A 23,510-nucleotide genomic window follows, 5' to 3' on the forward strand; every position below is an offset into this window, starting at 1 on the left:
TTGCCCCAAGATGGTGGCGTGGGAGGGGCAAAGGCTGAGCCTGGGCAGGTGGCAGGGCCAACTCCTGGAGGCCTGTGGGGCAGACTGAGATGTGGGGACCCTATCATTTTTAAAAAAAATAACTTTATTGAGCTATAACTCACATACATGAAATTCACCCTTTTAAAGTATGCAATTCAGTGGTTTTTAGTATATTTATAGAGTTGTGCAACCATCACCACTATTAATTCCAGAACATTTTTATCGCCACCCCTCCCAAAGAAACTCTATACCCATTAGTAGTTACTCTCCACTCCCCCCGCTCCCAGGCCTTTCTGTCTGTGTGGATTTGCCAATTTCATCGAAATGGAATCAGACAATATGTGACCTTTTGTATCTGGCTTCTTTCACTTAGCATTTTTTTTTTTAAAGATTCGTTCATATTATAGCATGAATCAGTACTTCATTCCTTTTTATGGCCAAATAATAGTCCTTTGCATGGATAGACCACATTTCCACATTTTGTTTTTCCACTCCTCTGTTGGAGAGCATTTGGGTTGTTTCCACGTTGCGGCTTTTGTGAATGATGTTGCTCTGAACATTCTGTGCAAGTTGTCGTGTGGACGTGTTTTCATTTCTCTTGACCAGATACCTAGACGTGGCCTTGCTGGGTTGTAGAGTAGCTCTTGGTTTAACCTTTTGAGGAATGCTCTTTCACAATGGTCCTGCCTGTTGCATTCTCCCAGAAGTGCGTGTGGTTCCGACTTCTCCACATTCTCGCCGACACTTGTCATTGCCTGTCTTTTGATGACAGCCATCCTAGTGGGAGAGAAATGGTATCTCCTTGTGGGTTTGACTAATGACTAAGGGCGTTGGCCATCTTTTCATGTGCTTTTTGGCCATTTGTATATCCTCTTTGGAGACTATCTTTCATATTCCTTACCCATTTGAAAATGGGGTGATTTGTCCTTTTAGTGTTGATTTGTAAGAGTTCTTTATATTCATGGATACAAATCCCTTATCAGGGGAAAAGAGCTAGAACTCCAGGCCAAGGAGACAGGCCCTGGGGCTTCCCTGAGCTCTGGACTGCTAGTGCTGGGGTCTGTCCCTGAGGTTTCACAGAGGGATTCTAGTGTCCCCTGGGAGGGTGGCCATTTGCTCCATGAGTCAACGTCCTCCTCCAACTCCTTCGAGTCCACTGCCCTGATCCACTTCAGATACCACATGGCAAATGCTTTCCAAGGACTAGGGTGTCTCTGCCCACCAGGACCCAGGCCCAGCAGCTGGCTTTCACATCAAGGAAAAGAGAAAATTCGATCCTTTCAGAGGTGACCGCAGAGAACCTGCCACCTGTTCCACGCCTGCTGTGACACTGCCACAACCACGGCCGTGACAGATCAGCTGCCTCCGGCTGGGCCCAGAGGTCAAGCCCCAGGCTTACCCACAGGCCTGGCCGCCTGATGGGCAGGCAGCAGGGGGCAGACCCAGGCCTGTGCTGTGGGAGGGACGACTGCCAGGGCAGCCGCAGGCCCTCGGGCCAGGCCCTCCCTTGCCCTGCTTATTTAAACTTTCCTGAACTTTCCACAGCTTGTAAGTTGAGATCCTATAACTTTGAGAATCAAGGGAAATGGTGAAAAAAACAAAACCCAACCATGGCTGCTGGCTGATTTGGCTCAGACATTTGGGGGGTTCTTTCTCTGTAGCTGCTCAGGGCTGAGTGCTGGACTGAAAACATACGAGCATTGCTTGCTGGGCCTGCCACATGGGGTCTCACCTCCCCCTATAACCCTTTGGGCTGGGGTGTTTGCCCCGCCAGTAGCCCCCAGCCTCAGGCCATTGCTTGTGACTATGTGCGAGGGGAGGGCGGAGCACTGGGGGCCACTGCAAAGCAGATAACCCTAAGGAGCACAGGGTCCAAAGAAGGGAGGGGGCCTGACAATTCAGGGAGAAGGGCCCAGGCAAGCTGGGGGAGCCCGAGGGGCAGCCTCTGGAAGCTGGGGAGGTTAAGTATTGCAGGGGGGAGTTCTGAACTGTCTTTCAAGGAGGGTTAAGATTTCAAAAGTCATTCAGGCACAGAACAGCATGCACACAGGCCTGGCACATTGGGGAACACTTCGAAGGCTGTTATCTGGGGGGTTGAGACAAGTAGGTGAGAAACCAGCTGAGGCTGACAGTGAGTCCCTGGGCCCCGCGTGCCTGGGCATGAGCCCAGCTCCCCGATGGTGCTCCTATGTGCTAAGGAACCCTCTGGCCCCCTCCTTAACCTTTGCCCTGCTGCTCTTGGGGTCTGGTTCTGACCCCTCCCCTCAAGCCCCACCAGCGGTGCTCTCCCAGGAGACATCCGGGTCCAGACAGCATTTTTCTCCTTTGCAGGATTGGGCCTCAGGGCTTGCTCCTCGCTCCCGCAGCGCCCAGCTGGGCCTGCCACCCGCCACCTGCCACCTGCCCACGTGGACCCCCCTGTGCCCCTGCTGGCGCAGCTTTGGCAGGCTCTGTGCCCTGAGGCTCTGTTCACTGATTAGGAAGCAGGCAGCTGGTGGGCTCCGGAGCCAGAGCGAGAGATTTATTGTGGTTTTTAGGGGGCGTTTAGGAGCGATGTGATAATGTCTGTGAACGCACTTTGTAAACTGTAACGGGGGAGTGCCATGCACACGTGAGGGACTGTGGCTGGGGTGGGGGCAGGCGCCCAGCCCCTGGATGACATCTTGGGGCTCATCTGGGAAACCCCTCCAGTCCTGGGGGTGGAGAAGCCCTGCTGGGATCCAGGGTGGAGTCGCAGGCTGCATCTGCTGGAATAGGGCTTTCCGGGGCCTGCAGGCCCATCTGTGTCACCAGGCAGCTCTGGAATGAGCTGTGAGCCAGAAAATTGCCCCGGTCCCTCCCTTGCCCAAGAGGCTCAGTTGCACTGAAGTGATGGTGATGCTTCCTGGCTGCAGAACAGGGAGGACTCTGGCCTCCTGACCCTGCTGTGGGACAGCAATACAAGGGGACAGCACCTGGACAGGGCTCTCTTCTGGGAAGGGGAGCTGCCTATAGGCAGGGGCTCTGCCATCCCACCCTTCTAGCTAATTGTTACCATCAGAGGAGGATTTTCTTCCTTGGCAAATGTTTGTTGAGCACCTACTATGTGCTTGGCACTGCTCTAGATGCTGGGGTTACAGTAAGGATCAAGACAGACAAAATTCCCCACCCTCACAGAGCTTATGTGGAGGGAGGGTGAAGACAGACAACCCACAGGTGAATAAAGACAATTGTAAATACTGATCCTTACTACGGAGACAGTAAAATGGGAGAGTTGGGAACTACTGAAGCTGGGTGATCAGGAAAGGCCTCTCTGGGGGTCTCTTGCCCTTCTCTCCAGGTGGGCCCTTTTCTGCGGCCTCCAGGACAATCCTGGACCCTGAGGGCTCAGCTGATGCCCCGCCCTCACCTGCCCATCACTACTAAGGCTTGTAGGCCAGGTGGCCTCAGGTCTCCCAGGCCTGCGTCCAGGCTGCCCTGGGTCCTTGAGCTTGGGACTTGCTGCCTTTATTAATCTTGGGAATAACAAGAAGTGAATGAATGCTATTTGAGCATTACTGGTGCCAAGTGTCGTTCTGACTACCGCACCTGAGTTAGTTAATTTAATCCCCAGCACAACCAGATGATTCAGGAACTGTCGTTAATATTCCTATTTTATAGACAGGGAAACTGAGGCCCAGTGAGGTTGTGTAACTTGCCCAAGGCCACACAGTTGGTACAGTGGAATTAGGATGTGAACCCTCAGGGCCCACGCTTTTCCCTCTTCCCTTCTGTCTTCCTCGTTAAGGTCACAAGCCTTGAACTTTATGATTGACAGGCTGTGCTGAATGGTTCCACATGCCTTGTCCCACGTCAGCCTCATTACAGCTTCTTAAGTCAGTTGGTCTTCTTATGATCCACCCCTACACTTTTTATCAAGAAAGGAACAGAGACCCTGAGCAGGTGAGTTGCAGCTGGGAGGTTGGGAAGTCAGGATTCTCACTCAGGCTAGCTCACCCCAAGACCCGAGCACTTAATTAACCTCCTGGCTCTCCTTCCTCTTTGCATCCTTTTTGTCTGCTGTCTTGTTTGTGCCCCTGCAAGCCCATAGAGACTGGGTTGATCCCCCATATCGCAGATGGACACACTGAGGTCCAGGGAAGTGTGTTGTGATTTGTGCATGGTTGCTGGCTGTTGAGCCAGGCCTGCTTCCCAGCGCCCTCACTGAGAGGGCTCCTGGCCCGGCCACTGTGGCCAGGGGGTGGTTGAGGAGGTGGAGACAGGGTCCTGGACATTTGCCCAGGTATGCAAGGCTGTGGAGGGAGGCCTGCCTGGAGCCAGGACTAGCATCCAGGTGTCTGCCTCTCCTCCATTACAGAGTGGTCCCACCTCCTAGACTTCTCTCTGGATCCAACCCTGAGGGGGGTGGTCTCACTTCCTGGCTGGGTAGGGGCACTCTGGAGGGCCATGCAGACTGCTGGCTTAGTGCCCTATCAGCCTGTAACCTTGGCAAGGTCACCCTCTCTGAAGTTGTTTCTTCTCTGTACAATGGGATCTTGGTAGCTGGCTGGGTTTGTGACACAGGTTTTTAGAAAATCCTGTGGTGTGTCTGGTGGTGGAAAGGGGTGGCTCTGACCTGGTCCCCTCATCCTCTGCTCAGGAAGCAGTCGGATTAAGGTGTGCTGAGACACCTGCCCGGGGCAGTGATCACAGCTGCAATGGCCCAGGAGGGCTCTCTGGGCTACTGTACCCCATGAGCACCGGTCAGCTGCTGGTCTTAGACCCTGTGGCCCTGAGGCCTGCTGTGACCTCACAGGTGCCAAGGAGGCACAGTTCTGCCCTCCCTGAGCCTCCTGGACACGCCCCAGGTGCACTGCGCCTTCTGGGAGGGATTTGATGCCAGTCAGAGGACAGCAGCAGCAGAGGCCCTAAAGCCTTGGCAGTGGGATTAAGGTGGAGAAAAATGAAGCGTGGAAATCATTAGCTTCCTTGGTTGGCAAGAGGTGCCCTGAATAAACATTTGGGGCTTTTAAAATTAACATCAGTTGCAGGGACTAGTGCCCTGTGCCCACCATGGCCCAGGCTGCCTTGTGGAATCCCAATCCTGCTGTTCTTTGGTTGCCCCTCAGCCAACACTTACTGAGCGCCCATTGTGGGCCAGGCCCACAGCCAGGATGGGAGGGAGAATCCAGCCAGAGAGCAGCAGCCGCAGAGGGCCACCGTGCCAGCCAGCAAGGAAGCAGGCAAGTCGGGCTGTGGGAGCAGGGAGGGGCTGGGTAGACACTGGGGGCAGGGGACAGTGCCAGGAGGCTTCCCAGAAGAGGGCCTAAAAGGGTGGGGGTGGGCATCCCACAGAAAGGAACCTGCAAGAGCACTGGCGTATGAAGAACTCCTTGCAGGAGAACACACACCTCCTGGGCCAGGCAGGTGGGCCTGGTGGGGACTGGGGTAAGCTGCAGGCCAGTGTTCTGTCAATACTGCTGCCAAAAGGCAGTGCGAGGGGGGAGGCTTCTGCCTGAGACTACTCTTTCCCAAACTAAATTGGAAATGTGGATTTTTTAATGTGAAAATTCCTGATTTTTAAATGATGGGAACTAATTTTAATTAAAAACAAAAAATATCATGGGCCAAACCAAGCATGGCTTGGGCTGGACTGGGTCCCACGGGCCAAGAGTTTTGATCCCTAGTGGCAGTGGTGATGGGGAAGGTCATGGAGGTGGAGCAGGCTGGTTAGAAGTGGGGGCGCCGTGAAGGGGGAGGATGCTGGGCAGTGTGGGCCAGTTGGATGGTGGGGGTATTGTGAAGACAGAGGTTGGGGTGGGGTGGGCCAGTTGGATGGAGGGATATTTTTGAAGGGGTCGGGTGGGGTGGGCGGCCTAACCCCCACCAACTGCGCCAGTGCGTGGGGAGAGGTGGGCACGGATGGGCGGGGGCTGGAGGCAAGGCCCCCCCACCCAACCCCAGCCCCGCGCGCCGCGGCCGCCCGCCGCCTCCATCCGGGCCTCTCCCCACCTCCCGCCCGCCCGCCCCCGCCCGTGCCCCTCCCCCGCCGGCGCGCACGGCTCCCGCCGCCCCTCCTCCGCCCGCCCGCCCTCCGCCCGCTCTCCCCGGCTCCCTCCCGGTCTCTCTTAAGTGCCATCGAGGGGCGCCGGGAATTGCAGCCAGTAAATCGCGTCCCACCACTCAGCGGCGGGGCCACCGCAGCGGCGCCGCCCGCGCCCGCCGGGAGCCCGCGCCGCCCGGGCGCCTCTCCAGGGCCCGCGAGGCCCGCCCCCCACCCGGCGCGGCGCTGCGCAGGGCCTGCCCCCGGGCCGGCCGGGGCGCGCGAGGCCCGCGCTGGAGGCGAGGACGCGGCGGCCGCGGGGCGCACGGCCCGGAGCGCGCGGCCCGCGCCCCCGCGCGCCCTGCCCGCGCCCGCGCCCCGCGCTCCGGAGCCCGGCCCCGCTGCCCGGGCTCTCCTGTGGGACCGATGCCGGCCCTCCGGCCTCCAGGGTAAGTGGGCAGCGCGACCGCGGCGGGGTGAGGCGGGTGGGTGGGCGGGCGCCAGCCCCCGGGACCCAGTGCCCGCCCAGCACCAGCGTCTGGCACGTGGGGGCGTCTCAAGTTTCCTCTGGAGGCCGGACAGGTGGCGAGAACGCGGGGGTGTGATGCCCTACGGCTGGCATTTACTGCGTGCCTACTGTGCGCCCGGCGTGACCGGCTCGTCTGAAGTGGTTTTTTGGTGTGTGTTTTTTTGTCCCATTGTACAGATGAGAAAACGGAGGCTAATAGAAGGCAAATAGCTTGCTCAGGGTCCCCAGCTAGGAAGTGGCTGAGCCATGATCTGACCCCCAGGCTGCTTGACGCCAAAGCCGAAGCGCTCCCCACTAGGGCACACACAGCCCCTGAGTGAGGGTATGAATATTTCATTGTAGAAAAGAAGAAAAAAAAATCAGCCATTGTCCCACCACCATAATGCAGCCACTGTAAGCGTTTTGGTTCTTTATTTCGGCCTTGTTCTTTACCCCCTTTCTTTAAGTGTGTGTGGTTTTGGGTCATTTGGACCCTAGTTCCCTCCTGATTCTAGCACCTAGGAAAATGGGGACACTCCCAGCCTTACCGAACAGATTAGGTGAGACCGGGTGGGTAACTCTGAAGGAAGGGGAGGAGGGGGAGGAGGGGGGGAGGGGTGGGGGGTAGGGAAAAAGGAAAGGGCATGCGTTTAGTAGGGATTCACGGAGCACCTAGTAAGTACAGAACCAGGGCTGGGCTCTGGCGCTGGGGGAGATGAGGGCAGCCTGGCCCACATGCTTCCAGCAGGAGGGCTCTGTCCAGCATTGTGGGGCTGCCCGGCCCGACACTCTGCATTTGCCAGGCCCCTGCTTCCTCCTGGAGTGTCTGGGAGAGGGGCAGTCCCTGGCTTCACCTCGGCCAAGGAAATGAATTGCCTCCAGAAGGAGGAGTTCAGCACTGCTCAGAATTTTGCACTCAGGGCCAACATTTGGGTCCCGCCTTCTCCCAGTCCCAGGCCTGGGTTTTGGGGCCTGCTGGGACTATACCTTCCAGGCTCACACGTTCAGCATCACACCCAATTCCTTGTCCTACCCCAGACCAGTGCCTTTACCTCCACCAGCACCCAAACTGGAAACCCTAGGCCTGTGGCCCCCTAGACACCTCTCCATCCAATCAGTGTCAGGGTTCTGTTGGTCCTTAAAACATCTGTCCCTCCTTTTACCCTCTAACTGGACATTCCCACCTCTGCTCCCCTGCCTTGACCATGAGTTTGGGACACCATGGTCAAAGCTGTCTTTCTAAATGCGGGTCTGAACTTCTGAACTCCTCCTCTGTCCACCAACCCAAACTAGGCCAAACTCCTGAGCTGTCCCTTGAGCCTGGGCTTCTCTGTGGTCTGCCCCGCCCACCTCTGCAGCCTCGACCCTGAGTCGGATGTTCCCTGGTCAGAGTCCCTGAGCCTGGGTCTCCCCTGCCTGAGATAGTCTCTTCCCCAAACTCCCCCCACCCTTCCCACACACACTGGCTTCGGCCTGCTCATCCTCTGGGCCCAGCTGTGTCCTCTCCGCCCTATCAGCCTCCCAGATCCCCACCTCTCTCCTCAGGTGTGATCAATGCTTCTGCCTGTGGACACCCCCAGCTCTTAGTGAATCCCTCCATTGCTGCTCTTAGCCTGGTGCAGCGTGGCACAATATGCTTCCATGTTGGCCTCCCCCACCAGACTGGGAGCTCTGAGCGAGCAGGGGCCCCCATGACACAGACCCAGACCCAGAGTGGCCAGCTCGTTGATCTTTGAGGAATGAACATTGGGGAGTCTGTCAGAAGCAGATGGGCCTAAGCTCCTTGGAGGGGCAGTCAGTGAGGACTAGAAAGTCACAAGCCTCCTGCCTCCTTGGGATCTCCTGCTGGTGAGCAGGGTGCCCTAGATTAAGGAGCCGAGGGCCCACTTTGCTCCCAGGTACCTGCAGGTCTTGACCATCAGGCGTTTCGTTCAGGGTCCAAGGTCCCAACTAGATTTGTTGAGGCAGTGGTGGTGGGCACTCAAGTGGAGTGGCCCTCCTGCCCTGTCCCCTGTGGCCCCTGGCCCCCTCTGCCCCATCAAGCCCACCCCCAGCGTCCTCCTGGGGAACTGGGAGAGTTATATCAGGCCCTCTGGCTGAGCGCCAGGGCTCCCCATGGAACTATAAATTGACCTGTCGGGAGAGGGAAGAGATTAATGTCCGCCATCTTCATTAGCGCGTCCCCCGGGGTGACGGCGTCTGCCCTGAGCTGGCTGATTGGAGAGGGTGTGAGTGAGTGAGGGGATCGGGGGGTTTGCATTCTCCCCCCAAAAGGCAAAGGGCAGGGGCCAGAGCCTGCCAGAGAGCTGTGGCCTCCTCCTACTGTTAGAAGGGCCGTCCCTCTGGCCTCTGCTCCTGGCAGCAGGCGTGCGCTTTGATGGAGGACCTGTGTGCTAATTGGGAGCAGAGATGCTCGCCCTGCATCTCCGCGGGGCTCCCAGGCTGACACCGCCAGCTCAGCGGCATCTGCGGGGCCTTCATTAGAGGCCTTTCCCCTGACCAGAAAGGAGCCCGCTGTGGACTTGGGGGTCTCCCCTCCTCTCCCTTCCCCTTTCTCTCCCCCTCCCTTCCTTTACTGCATTGATGACGGGGAAGGAGGCAGCTTTGGCTTGTGGAATGGATGATGACGATTGGAAGATGAGAGGGATTTGAGACCTTGTGAATTCTGATGACTGTATGACCTTGGGTTAGGCCCTCAACCACTCTGTATCCCAGCATCCTTGTCCTTGGGATGGGCATGCTTGTGCCCCCTGGGGTGGGTGGGGGTTGGACAAGGGAGTGTGTGTGGATTCGTCTTTGGAAATGAGGACGAGGCAGAGCCTGGGGCTGAGGCACAGACTGAAGTCCAGCTTCTTGGGTCCGAATCCTGGTTCTGCTACTTCCTGTGAGGACCTGGGCACCCCCCCCCCCAAAGCCTCAGTTTCCTTGTCTGGTGATGGTTGAGGGCCAGGGCTGGTCCCATGGGTGTGAGTCCCTTTTGACGAATAGAAACAGCCTCCATCCTGAGTGCAGGCTGCTGTGGGAAGTGACTGCAGCAGCAGGTCAGGTAGCACTGGCTTGTTCCATCATTGATTCGGTCACTCGTTCATTTATCCAGGACATGCCTCTTGCACTGGGGTCTTGTACCCACAAGGGGGTTCATAAGTGACCTCACCCTCTGGTGGCTTCCCTGGGGAAGAAAACCCAGAACATATGGGGAAAGGGCTGCATGAGACCCTAGAAAGCAGTCTCCCCAACCCTAGGGATATCTAGAAGGTTTCAAGGAGACACCTGTGAGGTGGAGATGCTACAGACTTTCTTTGTAGAACTTGTCTGCTCCAGAGTCTGAAATGGGGGTACTCAGCTACCCACCAAGTTCCCGGCCCCCTGACCAGGTTGGGAGCGCCTGATGCTTTGCTGAGTATGTAGTGAGATGTCCACACCTGCCTCCCAGCCTTTCCTGTGCATCCAGGGTCATAGGAGGGGGTGGTGGGCCCGACTTGGTACCTGGTATCACTGGTCTCCAGTCTATACCTCAGACTGGGTCCCATGAGCACCTGGCTGGCTTAGGGCCTGCTTGAGGATGGGAGTAGGCAGCAGTTGGAGCAGGGTCACCCCGTGGGATCATTGACTAGTTCAGGCTGTGCCACTCATTAGCTGAGGGTCCCTCTGTAAGGCATGTGACTTCACTTTTCCAGGCCTCAGTTTCCTTGTTGTATAATGTTCCCGGCACTGTGCTAAGTACCTGGCACGCATCTGACATAGAGTGGAGCACAGCAACCACTGTTGTGGTCATTTCTGCCTCAACTCCTATTTGCTGCCTCAAGAACCCTGGTTAAGTGGGGTGTGGACTTTTCTGTGGCCCCAAATCTCTCCATCAACCCGCCAGGGGGTACTAAGCACACACTGTGCACTGTGGAATGTTTGAACAAAAAGTGCATGGTTTTGGAGTCAGAAAACCCAGCTTTGGGTTTTTGCCCTGTAGCCAACTAGCTGTGTGGCCTTGGGCACATCACTTAACCTCTCTGTGTCTCTGTTTTCTCATTTTGAGCTGAAATGAGATGTCGTAAACTGAAAACCACATTGCTGGTTTCATAGATGAATAAGAGCCCGCCTTGTGTGGAGGGTGGAGTACTGGTGCAGGGACTGAGCCCTCGGTGGTGCTCCTGTCTCCTTGGCCTTCTGTTGGGCCTTTGGGCAAGACCCTCTGGATGCATCTGGAAAGGGGAGCCTTGGCATCTGCCTACCTCACAGAACTCTTCTGAGAATGAAAAGATGTGTGGGTCGGGGGAAGGGGCTGCTCACGGGAGCAGAGGCTGATGGTGAAGAGCTGGAGGCTGTCCTGGAGCCACTCTGGCCTCCCAGAGATCCCTGACCTCCTAGGGCCCCGGTTTCCTGCCTGGAAAATGGGACCAGGCACCCTGCTCACCCTGGGCCCTAGACCTCTGTTCTGCATTTAGTCGGAATTTTATCCGTTCTATTTATAAATGCATCTGAATGGACTCCAGCTCGATTTCATATGCGATGTGTTGAAATGTACTGTCATCCAGACTTTAATATATTAAGATTGCCCTTTGAAAGTCACGTGTTGAGAGGCAGATGATGAAGAGGTGCCTATTGTTGCCACCTCGCTGTGCCCAGCCCAGCCCGCCTGGCAGACTCCGTCGCAGGAGCTGGCAACATGGCTGTCTGCCTCTGCCTTCCCCGAGCAGGCAGGAATCACTAACGCGTTAGCAGTTTCATTAAGCCTCTCGCCAGCCTCTCCGCCTCCCTCCCCAGCCTCCTCGGTAATTATTTTCCCAGCCCTTCCATTCGCAGCCCTTTCCCGAGCTCGTTGGAATTGGCCGCGTGGCCCCTGCAGGCTGAGCTGCTGGGACTGGGCTCGGCAGGGGCTGGTGGATACCCCCCTCCTGACTTTCTGCATTGCCATTTAAGCTTTGTGTCCCCCTGAGGCCTCCGTGAAAATGCAGATCTGCTGCCTGCCAGGGGTGATGGTTAACCCATTATTACACACCCCGCACTTGTAGTCTCTCTGTGTAACCCACTTGCATTCAATCAGGTGAAAAGTTTCTCAGGCCTTTTTCTGGGGCTGTCACCAAGTGGGCACTGGGGACCCAGCTGTGAGGGAGATGGGATTCTGGTGCTGTAAAGCTGTGAACATCCAGGGCCCTGGGTGGGTAGACAGAACGCATGTCATGGGGCATGTGTGGAGACTGGGGGTGGTGTAAAAGAGGGACCAGGCCTGAGAGGGTTCACTACGTGGCACCCAGAGGTCCTGGGACCCATAGCTCTCCACTGCCCAGGGTGAGCATGAGACCCAGGTGGGCTCAAACACTTTATCTTTCTGGCCAGTGATTGGTTGAGAGATGGACACATGGCTCATTCCGGAGGCTCCCCTGGAATTTTGACTTAGAGCCCATGGGGGAGACTGACTGCTGTGGTTGCTGAACTGGAGGGTGTGAATATGCGACTGCTGGCCTCCCTGTTCCACAGCGGTACCCAGGCTGGGGAACCTCCCGTAAGGTGTCCCATGGAGGAGGGAGGCATAGCTGAGATGGAAGTATATGTTACCTCATTTGGGCCTCTGGATCCAGCTGTGTGTGAAACCACCCCTGGAGTATCCAGCTACAAAAACAGGCATGTTTCCTTTTTTGCTTAGGCTATCTTGAGTTGTACTTTCTCTTGCAACCAATAGAGCCCTGACTGATGAGAAAAATCAGACAGGATTTTATAAAAGAGGTGACATTTTGAGTTGAGTCTTGAAGGATGAATAGGAGTTTGTACAGCAGAGACGGGGAGGAAAAGTACTCAGGCCGAGGGAATAGCAGGGATCAAAGCCAAGGAGGTGTGAAAGTCCACGATGTGGGGGACAAGTACTGCCTGTGGCACCAGGGCTTGTAAGCACAAATGACGTGAGAGGAGCTGGGGGGTAGAAGGTGCCAGGGTGTGAATGCCGGAGTGAGGAGGGGTATAGGCTGAAGGTGCTGAGGACTGTGGAAGGGACACGTGGGCTTGCACGGCTCAGAGAAGGTGCCATGGAGGGGATGAGTAGGACTTGGCTGGCAGGGCGGGCATCCCGACACAGCGTGGATCTGGAATCAGAGAGGAGGAGCCCTAGAGCCCGAGCTGGAGAAGCAGGCAAAGGCCAGACCCCAGGGCCTCAGACGTGAGGCGGCTGCATCCAGAGGGTCCCAGAAGCCCCTGAGTGGTCAGGTCCGACTGTACTGGGGAGACTGGCAGTTCAGGCATTCGTTGAACAGATTTATGGAGCACCTACTATGTGCCAGGCCCTGAGGACACAGCAGGACCACTCAGGCACAGTCCTGGAGTCATGCAGCTGCCAGGCTGCTGGGGAGACAGACAATGAGCAAGGAAGAAGACACATGAGAACGTGAAACAGTCAAGTGATGGTGACAGGGGTGCGTGGGCATGTGGGTACCACTGGCCAGGGTGCTCTGGGGAGGCCCCTCCAAGAGGAGATTGGAGCTGAGACCTAAGGACGAAGAATCTCTAGAGGGTCTCAGTAGCAGGTCTGGAGGCAGAGGTGGGAAGGAGGGAGGTGGCAGTGAGGCTGGTGCCAGGAGAGTCTGCGTGGTGTGGGGAGGTGGGAGAGGACGCCGAACAGGGCTCTGGTTTCTGGCCGCGCACCTGGGGGAGTAGAGGTGCCACGGGGGAGATGGGATGCCCGGAGCAGGCCTAAACTAGGGGATAACTGAGTGGAGGGGTCCGGGGGCAGCTAGAGGTGGTTGTGGTTTCAGCTGGTTGTCCTAGAGGACAGGTGGGAGCCAAGGCCCCATGTGGGCCCAGAGAAAGCCAGGACATCGAATGGTTTTTCTCACTGTCCACCCCAGTTGTGCCAGGTGGTGCTGGTGTGGGGTGTGAGAGGAGGGCTGTTTGCTGCCCCCACCCCAGATCCTGGCTGGAGCACATAAGGCCATAACGATGCTATGCCACCTTCTGCAGTGAGCAGCTCACCCAAGCTGCTCTGTCTCTTGGTGCCAGCTGGTTTGCTTGGCTGGAGGAGGCCGTGGTAATGGGGCCAAGGTCACACACTACAGCCTGCGTGGGTGGTGGGCTGGCTTTCCGACCTGTGGCCTGTGCCCAGGACAGTGCTCCTGGGGCCTGTGGGCAGGGAGGGGTAATAGTCGGCCCATAGACCTTCGCTGCCCACTATGAGTGGGGCTGGGGGTCAAGCTGGTCTAGGCAGGGCTGGGAGGTGATCTGAATACTGGGGGACCCCCTTTCTGCCCCCCAAGCTGAAGATCTGCGAGGGCTCTCTACCTCCTGCAGGACCCTGCTGTCCTCCCACTCTCACACTCTGTGCTCCCTCCATGCTCAGCGACTGGGCTTGTAGGTCCCAGAGCCCAGGTCTTTCCTGCCACCAGGGCTTTGCGTCTGCTGTGCCTTCTGCCTGAAACAACTCCCCACTCCTCCTCCCACCACTCGGGTCAGGAGAGCAGATGCTCCGGCTGTGTTCCCACAACCCCTGGGCTTTTCCTTCTGCCCGTCAACATTCATTCAGCAAATGTATTCACTTAATGAAGAAGATTATTGAGGCCCTACTATGCACCAGATGCTGTGCTGGGGGGTGAGGTGGGGAATGATGGCATTTGTGAAGCAAACAGACCAGGTCCCAGCCCTCACGATACAGCAGGAAAGAGTCAACTAGTAAACAAGCAAAAACATGTCTAGTGCTGGACTGTAGGCAGAGCTGTGTAAGAAAACTGAGGGGGCTGGAGAGAGGGTGTGGGGGTGCTCATGGAGGCAGAGTGGTTAGGGAGGCTTTTATCCGAGACCTGAGGGAAGAGCAGGTAGCAGCCCATGGGAGGCGTAGGGGGGAGAGCGTTCCAGGCGGGGCTGTCTGCTTTTTTTTTTTTTTACATATAAATTTTATTGGGAAATATTGGGGGACAGTGTGTTTCTCCAGGGCCCATCAGCTCCAAGTCATTGTCCTTCAATCTAGTTGTGGAGGGCACAGCTCAGCTCCAAGTCCAGTGGCCGTTTTCAATCTTTAGCTGCAGAGGGCGCAGCCCACCACCCCATGTGGGAATTGAACTGGCAACCTTGTTGTTGAGAGCTCACACTCTAACCAAGTGAGCCATCCGGCCGCCCCTCTGGAAGCTCAGCTGCAGCCGGTTGTCTTCAATCTAGTTGTGGAGGCCGCAGCTCACTGGCCCATGTGGGAATCGAACCGGCAACCCTGTTGTTTAGAGCTCGTGCTCTGACCACTTGAGCCATCCAGCTGTCCCGCTGTCTGCTTTCTTGTCTGTCTTCTGCACTTCTTATGCCTCATGGAGGCTGGAGCAAGGGTCTTCCCTGGGGCTGAGCTGATTTGGGTAGGGTCTCCAGGGGCAGAGATGGTCCCAGAAGCCTAGACAGAGGCCAAAGCCAGGATGGGTTATGCAGCTTTGGCGGTGTGCAGCTTTGGGCACTGCGTCCAGCCATGACCTGGGTCTGAGACACGGATGAGCACGGAGTCCTGTGAGATAAGGCCTTTGAAGGGCTGATACCCACTTGGCAGACAGACAGGACTGAGGGGCCTGCAGACCTGGGCTTAGATCCTGCTCCCTGTAGAGACTGTGAGAGCAACCTCTGGCAGGTCACTGAATTTGAGCTTCCATGTCCTCATCTGTAAAATGGGCACGACAGTAACTTCCTCAGGAGGCTGTTTGGAGGATTAAATGAGATGACTTAATGCAGCCCCTGACACAGGACAGGCCCTGGGTACGTTGCCCTCAGCGCTGTGAGTAACAGACAGGGCTGTCGTTGACTTGGAATCTGTCCTAGCAGCCGTGTCCACCTTTCCACTTCTAGCTCCTCGAGCAGCGCCTGCCATACACCATGCTTGTTGACCGCGTGCTTGACCGAGTGAACTGACCGTGAGTGAGTGGCACCCACCCCCGGTGGGGGGAGGACAGGGCACAGACCACACTGGCTTCCCCCTCAAGGAGCTTGCGCGGTGCCTGGTCGGCTGACCGTTGGGACCCCAGCTGTCTGGGGGAGTCCTGGGACATGAAATTTCTCCGAGCCTCAGTTTCCTCCTCTGTGGAATGGAGGTTGATGGCGATCCTGACCCCCAAGACCCGAGCCCAGGTCGTTGGCAGACTCATGAGAAAATGGTATCAAGAGGGCCCTGGGGACAGCTGAGCCTGCAGGAATATTGGCGATGACACCAACTGATATCCCAAGGCCTCCCAAGGTGTCCAGGACGTTGTGGCGATGTTGAGGCTCCAGACAGGGCCCCTCCCTACCTCCAGCAGCCCGTGGCATGAGGGGCCCCTGGCTGTGCGGCCCCTGCAATGTCAAGGGTAATGTTACATTGTACTGGCTGTGTCCCGCAGCTCGTCTGGGGCCTCACAGAGCCCATTCCCACGGGAGTCTGCCCTAAGCCCCCCCAAGCCCCCAGCCTGGCTTCCCACTGCCCCTGTGCCTGGAGTTCAGCATCCCAGTGGGTCCCTGAGAGGCCACTGTGGTGGCTGGCACTCCTCCTACAGGGGAGGCCCCTGTGAACATGGTAGGTGCCAGGAAGGGCCCAGTTCAAGAGGGGGAACCTGGAGCCCTGGGGTTAGCCTGGCACACAGTAGCTATGCAGGAAGGGCCTGGTTCAGGGCCGGGCACCTGGAGGCCTGGGCTTGGCCTGGGTCCTGCTGCCAGCCTGTGTGTGGCCTCGGGCAGTAGGTCGCTGGTTCAGTACCCACAGTGTGTGCAACCGGGAGAGAGGCCTGCAGACCATGGGTCCTAACCTCTGAATTGTTCTCAGGTTTGTGACTGCGAGCAGGTGGGCTCACGGGGCCTGGATATGGAAGTTTTTACCCTTTGTCTTCTGCCCGAGGCAGGTGGAGACTACTGGCCTCTTGCAGATGTGGAAACTGAGGCCCACAGAGGGCCAAGGAGTGGGGGCAGCCGGATGCATTTCTGCTTTGGTGTGCCCTGCATTCACTGTGCAGTGGCCATCAGCCAGGCTCGTGCACAGCCGGGGTACACGCCATCCTCTTAAACCCTTTGTGCGGCGAGTCAGGCCCTGTCATTGCCCCATTTTGCAGATGCAGAGAGAGACAGAGAGAGGCAGGGAGAGAGAGCCAGGACTTTCTTACTTACTGTTTTTTTAAAGATATAATTTAATACAGAAAAGTGTACAAATCCTAAAGTGTACAGCTGGGTAGGTTTTCACATATGTGTACAGTCGTGTACCCGCCATCCAGGTCCAGCATCCCAAGGGGCTCGCTCGTGCCCCTTCCAGTCATCGCCCACCTGCCGCCGACAACTACCCACCTGGCATCTAACAGTGGAGTCTGGCTTTGTCTGTCTCTGTACTTCATGTCAACGGAATCGCACAGTATGTCCCCTTTCGTGTCTGCTGCTTTTGCTCAGCACGACGCCTGTGTGAACTGTCCGTGCAATTGCTCTAGCAGAAGTTGGCAGAACTGGGATTTGAACATTCCTGCTAACTCTCCCCAAGGCATCCAGAGACCAGTCCTGCTCGTAACCCTCCAGTGGCTCCCATCGCCCTTGGAAGAAAGACCCAACTCCTCCCCCTGGCCCTGCCTGCGTCAGCTCCCACACCTGTCACTGCCCTCCAGCTACATAGATGGACGGGTCTCTGTCCTCAAAAGCCCTAAGCTCCGTCCTATCTTAGGGCCTTTGCACATGCTGTTTCTTCTTCCTTTCTGCCTTCAGCTTCCTCTCAGTGCCCGGCTGGAGTGTCACCCCTCTAGCTTGCCTGCTTGGACCTCCTGGAGGATGTCATCAGGCTAGCTAGCTCATGCTTTTTCTTCGCTGCCCCTGTCATTTGTAATTAATTGTTATGCACCTGCCTCCCCCACTAGACAGTAAATCCCAGGAGGCAGGAATGGTGTCTGTTGAATTCACGGCTGCCTCCCCAGTGCCGTTCATTGATTCATTCACCCATCCTTCTATTCACCTGTTTTGTTGTTCGGCCAATACTGAGTGCCGGCCACGTAGCCTCTTAGCCAGTATTTGTTGACTGAGTGACTGGATGGTTGAATGAATGAGTGTCTGTCTGTCTCTAAAGCCCATAGTCTTTCCACTACATCCCATCATCTCTGATATGACCTCTTTTGGCCTCAGTTTCCCCTGTTGTCAAATGAAGGAGCCAGACCTGCCCGTTCCAGCCAGGTTCTGATTCTGTGGATGTAGGGCAGGTGGGTTCTTTGGCCAGCAGATGCTCAGGGCAGCCCCGCTGAGCAGGGAGGTGACCACAGGCTACAGGGCTGATTCTGCCCCAGACAGCAACAACCGCTTGAGAACTGGTCCCAGTGCCCGGAAGAGTACTTGCCACACCAGAATCTGCAGTGTCCCTGTTTGGGTGCAGGGCTCAAGGCCCAGGTCCTTGTCAGGGCTGCCCAGCTGACCCAACTTCTGAGTGCCAGGCTTGGCCTGCTGGGCCTTGAAAGGAAGGAAAAAGTGGGGTTGCTGGGTGTGGGAGGCAGTGGGAACTAAGTGACAAGGGGGCCCCAGTGGTCCTGGGTTTGAGCCTGGCTCCCCTTCCAGCTCTGCGGCCTTAGTCAAATCACGTCCCCTCATGAATTGAACTCAGTTTCCCCAGCTGTAAAAATGGGAGTGACAGTCATGATCGTCCCGCCCTGATGGAGCCTCTGAGTCACAAGATTCCGGGGAGCATCCAGTAGGTCTCTGTGAAGCTGGCCTTCTCCAGGGCCCAGCTGGACGGCCTCGGCTGGGAGCTGTGCAGCGCGAGGTGGCTCAGCGGCTTAGCGGCTTGTCAGCCAGGCGGGCGGGTGTCCTGGGGCTGGGTTTGATTAGTTCAGGTTGACAGTCGCGCTCCGCAGCGCTGCCGGGAGGGGAGCCCGTGATTACCCTAATGAAGCTTGAACGCAGTTTGTCATCCAAACAGCTGGTTCGGAGCTGCGCTGCTGCCAGCTGCCCGACTCAGCCATGTAGCTGCACGCCCAGCGCCTCCGAGCGCCGAATGGCCCTGCCACCAGGGTGACCAGAAGAGGAGGCAGTGGCCCCAGATGGGTTGTGGGGTGGCCCCAGGGGAGTGGGGTGGGCCATACTGGGGTGGGGGACTTGGCAGACCCTTGGACAATGGAGTAGGACAGCTTTTCAGGATACTCACAGGGCAGCTCCCTGACTCTAGACCTCAGTTTTCCCACCTGTAAAGTGGGTGTTGGGGACCTTGCAGCTTTAAGTCTGAGATGTCAGGCTGAAGTGTCACCTCCTCTGGGAATCCTTTTCAGACCCTGCAGGCTTAGTGAGAGGCCTAAACAGGCATCCATAGCCCTCAAGGCAGGCCTGTCACCCCCTGATGGCTCTGTGTTATCACTGAAGGTCTGGATGGTTGTCAGTGTGTCTAATTCATTCATGCAGCAAATATTTATGAGAACACACAGCAGTGGGCAAGCCAGTCACCACCTGCTTTCATGGAGTTTGCATTCTGGTCGGAGAGACTCCTGGGAGCTCGACCTCATCTGGGGAACCAGGAGGGCTGCCTGGAGGAGGTGGCACCTGAGCCTAGAACAGCTAGGTGGGGAGACAAGAGATAAGGAAGAGTGCTCCAAGCAGGAGGAATAGCATGTGCAAAGGCCCTGAGGTAGAGAGGGAGTGTGGTTTTGGGGAGGAAAGTAAGTCATCTGGCGACATACTAAAGTGTCAGTGCTTCCCAGGGAAGGGACTTATTTCATGTCCATGCTGGGCAAGTTCACTGTGTAGTATTTCATTTAACCTTTCTGACAGCTCTAGGAGGAAGAATCATTATTCTGTGCTGTAGATGGGGAAACTGAGGCTCACATCATGGGAGGATGATGCCCTGCAGGTCACTGTAGCCTCAGGTCTCCCTGGTGGCCCCCTGAGAGACCCTGGCCCAAGGGCTGTGGGTTTGCCTGGTTAGAGTCCACAGGAGCTCTCAGGTGAGGGGGGCTGAGCTGGGACCTGGGACCCCATCCAGGGCTTAAGCAGAAGAGGGCATGGAAAGGGGCCAATGGGTAACCTGGGGCCTCTGCTGTTTGGTGAGTGGGTCTGCTTTTACCCTGGGCCTGGGCCTGCATTTGAACCTTGTAGCTCCTGAGCGCACACTCCCTGTGCACCTACTGAGCCATTTCTAACCAGTTTGGGGCCCCCCTTTCTGAGGGCTTAGCTTGGATCAGGGATGGTGTGGGTGAGTGTGGGGGGACACTGGCCTCCCCATAGCCGGCCCTTGGCCACTTTCCGGTTTTCTCTGCCCCTGTACGAAGATGTGTCCCCTCTCCACCCTCCTGCATCCCTGTAGTGGCCTTCTTGGTGGCCATCCCGTGCCCACTACACGTTTTGTCCCAACACTCCCTCCCTCCCATACTGTCGTGGCTCCCCGCTACCCCAGCATGGAGCCCACGTTGTGGCCCAGCATTCATGGCTTCCGGCCTTGTCCCCCATTGCTCTCCTCGCTCTGCCCCCCTGCTCTTCTTACTCTGCCCTGAGTAACCAGGACCTCCCCTCCTGAAGAGGTCCCCTGGGGCCTCCATGGCCCTCTCTCCTGCTGCCCCTCTCGCAGCAGGTGTGTCCAGGAAGGGTGCCAGGCTCAACAGGCGCTCCCCCCTGCTGCTGGGCGGACAGGAGCAGCTCTTGGCAGCCTGAGAGCGGGAATGAGGGACGGGGTGTATGGCCTGGCTGCAGGAAGGGAGGAATTCCCACCACTCTGCTCCCTCCTTATCGCTGCTGCTGCTGCTTCTGCCTGGTGTGACTGCTGCTGTCACCGCTGCCACCTGCCTGGGAGGCGGTGGCTCTGACTAGCGTATCAGATTCACCCACTCTCCCCTCTGGGAGACCCCAGGAGGTCTCTGCCCGGGATCAGAGAAGGATGGGGAGAGATGGGGAGAGGTGAGGCTGCAAAGGGCATGGGAGTGAGCCTGGTGGGGGAGGAGTGTCAGGGGGGCACTGGTGGGACACAAGTGTGGACAGAGCTTGCCATGGGTCTGTGGTCAAGTAATATCGGCATCTCAGTCCTCATGAATGGTGGGCAGGGGGCATGGGCTGGACTCCAGCCTTGGCGAGGGCTGGTGAGAGAGCGCCAGGATGCTGTGGTTGCCCCGCCCGAGCCTGTACCCATGTCGTTTCTCCCACCTGGAATGCCCTTCCCTGGCTGAGGCCTGTGTCAGGGGCTTCCTCCGGGTCCTGAAATAGGCCACAACTAATGAAATCAGCGAGAATGAACAAGGGTGCTCCCCGAGGTGTGTCCGGCCCTTGCCATGTGCTGGGGCCAGGTTAAGCATTTCACACACACCCTGTGAGGTAGTGTGGTCCCTCCCTCTTCCCATTTTACAGATCGGGAGACTGAGGCCTAGAGAGGTGAAGTAACTTGCCCAGGGTCACACAGCCAGGGCGTGGGTGAGCTGGAGTTTGATCCTGGGCAGTCTGAAGCTAAGGACTAGGCTTGTAACTAAGAGATTGAGAGTAAGAAGGGAGGCTGGACAGGAGACCAGACCAGGCACAGGGTGGGTTGGTTGTGGAGTGGGAGCTGTGCTTGAGAATGGGCCTGAGTCTGCTGGGTCTTGGGGCTGTGCTGCCTGCACACACACCCTCAGTGAGGACTGGACCTCAGGGACCTCAGGGACCCAGATCCTAAAGGTGCCCATCCTTTCCTGCCTTGGGGAAGCTCTCCAAGACACCCCTCAGGGAATCCAGGGCTCCAGGCCACCTGCCTCCCCAGGACTCCCTGGTCATTTGCTGAGAAATATATTCTGGAGAGCTGGGCTCTGCGTCCAGCCCTGCTGGAGGGAACAGCTGGGTACAGCAGCCAGAGAGGTGCAGAGGGGCAGTCCTGCAGAAGGAGCAGCTCACAACCTCTCCATGGCCCGACCTGGGAAGGTGGGTGGAGAGGATGCAGCAGTTCCCCTAAGAAAAGACAAGGTCTGACCCAACAACGGTAATGGCAAATTGGATGCCCACAGATACACAAGTAACACTGTGGCTGAATCAAGGGCTGCAACGACTAAGGCAGATCAGGGAGGCTTCCTGGAGGAGGGGGCCCAAAGCTATGATGGGAGAGATAGATAGGGATGAAATGAATAGAAGGAAACTGCCACGCTCAGGGAAAGCCTGTGCAGAGGCCCTGTGGTAGGGAGAGCCATAAATTCGAGGAAGTGGAATGTGGCATATGTGGTTGGAGCAAGAAGATGAGGGAGGTGGGGGGAAAGGGGTGGTGAGGTGTGGTGCCTGATGAGGCAGGACCTCCAGGGAGTTGGTTTAAGCTGGGGAGTGGTCAAATCAGATGTCACTCATGTACTTTTGGATTCTGTGAATCTGGAGAGTCCTGATAGCCCCCTGCCTGGAATCTCAGTGCTCACGGCCCAGCTCTCCCTCTTCCTCTGTGTTCTCTTGGGTAAGGAAGGTGCTATCTCTGAGCCTCTCTTTCCCCATCTGTAAAATGGGCTCACTGCCCCCATTGAAGCCTGGATGTGAGGACTCAGTGTGGGAATGTGTGGGAAAATGCCTGTGTGAAGTGTCCTCTCCCTTCTCCCTTAGCCCTCCTCCTCCCCCATTTCCCAGGGTTCCCACTCACTCTCTGTAGGTTGGTGGAGAGGCCTATGCCCTCCACCTTCGTCTTATCTCTTTGGCAGGTTGGGGGAGTGTGAGTCCATGGCCAAGGTCAGAGGTTCCTTTCCTCAGGCAGGGTCTTCTGAGGGCCATGGCAAGTGCCCACTGCTCCCTCCTCTATCTGTAGCACAGGGTCTCTCCCCTCCTGGTAACACCATCAGGAATGGTTGCATCCAGCAGTGTTCTCAGACCCTGTGCCCAGGGCTTCCTTGCAGCCCCACCGCAGCAGTGCTGCCCTTGGAGTCAGACATGGGGTGAAGCCCAGCTCAGTGCTGTGACTGCCCTGTGCCTCCGCCCCTCCCCCTCCATTGCCTCATGCGTCTGTCATGAGGGTTAGAGTCCCTTAGGGACGTGCCTGGCATACAGTATTCATTTAATATGTGTCCATTCCTTTCCCCTTCCTGATCTGATGCCACAGGCAGTTTGTTTCAAGCTGTGGAGGGAGACCTGCACTTTCCTCCCCAGAGTAGACACTCAGCAAGTGCTCACTAAAGGGCTGACTGAATGGCTGAGTGGCCTCTAGCAGAGCACGGCAGGCTGTGCCCAAGCTCTGGTTCTGAGGTCACCTGGCTGTGTGGCGTTGGGCAGGTCACGCACCCTCTCTGAGCTCCTCTGTGTAGAAGGTGAGCAAGGCTAATGTGGCTGGATGAAGCCCTCCCTTGTCAGACGGTGAACTTGGCAGCTCTTTGCCAACTTAAAAGCTCTGTCCAGACCACAGTTGTGGTTTTACAGATGAGGAAACCGAGGCCAGAGGGGTGAAGTGCTGGCCTGGGGCAGCCCATCCGGGGACGCTACCCGGCTCCATGAAGCTCTGAGTGCAGTGCTCCTGCACTGGGCGGTGCTGGGTGTGCTTGTGGTGATGTCCCCTGTCTTCGCCCAGAACCTGGCATTGGCCAGCTGGGCACCAGCATATACACCGGCTTAGAGCATGGTGTTGGTTGTGTGTTGCAATGTGTTCAAGGTGTGGCCTCAGAATAACCTGTGGCAAAGGTGCTGAGTTTCCTGTCTGCTGGGAATTTACTGCACGGACTCCGGCCCTGGCCCAGACGGGAGGGGCCTTGTCAGTCATTGGCTTCACCAGAAACAGACTCCAAGGTGTCTGTGTGGGAGGTTTATTGGCGCTCTGGAGCTGGGGTGGTCCTGCAGAGCTGTTCCAGATGGAGGCCATCATACCCTGTGTTGACTGCTGCTGCAGCTGTCCCCAGGGAGAGGGCATGCCTGGGGAAGAGAGGGCTCCCTTCCACTGAGAGACACAGCTGTGCACGTGGCAGCCGGGGAAGCCCGTCCTCGGCCCTGCAGGGAGTCTGGGTGGTACACCATGACGGGCATCCTGTGGCATCAAGCGGCTTGCTCTCCTCGAGGATGGCAGTAACAGCGGTCCCTGGCCCCCTTGCGAGGCAGGGCCACTTTCAGCCTGAGAAACTGAGGCTCACAGAGGTGCACAGGGCTCAG

At 57.2% G+C, this 23,510-nt stretch overlaps 1 protein-coding gene across 2 annotated transcripts in view; it reads left to right on the forward strand.

Annotated features, from left to right (window-relative positions):
• Positions 1 to 6,142: 6,142 nt before the first annotated feature.
• The window catches only part of TCF20 (transcription factor 20), a 161,612-nt gene continuing 144,244 nt past the window's right edge, over positions 6,143 to 23,510 (forward strand). Inside the window, exon 1 of one of the 2 annotated variants that reach the window (XM_088796156.1) lies at positions 6,143 to 6,471. The gene's annotated coding sequence lies outside the window, so the exon portion shown is untranslated. The remainder of the gene's footprint in view (positions 6,472 to 23,510) is intronic. The other variant, XM_074326485.2, reaches the window with a different exon arrangement.

Source organism: Rhinolophus sinicus, chromosome 1 (genome assembly GCF_057876585.1).
Source record: "Rhinolophus sinicus isolate RSI-liver-muscle chromosome 1, RSI-T2T, whole genome shotgun sequence".
Classification (NCBI taxonomy): domain Eukaryota; kingdom Metazoa; phylum Chordata; class Mammalia; order Chiroptera; family Rhinolophidae; genus Rhinolophus; species Rhinolophus sinicus.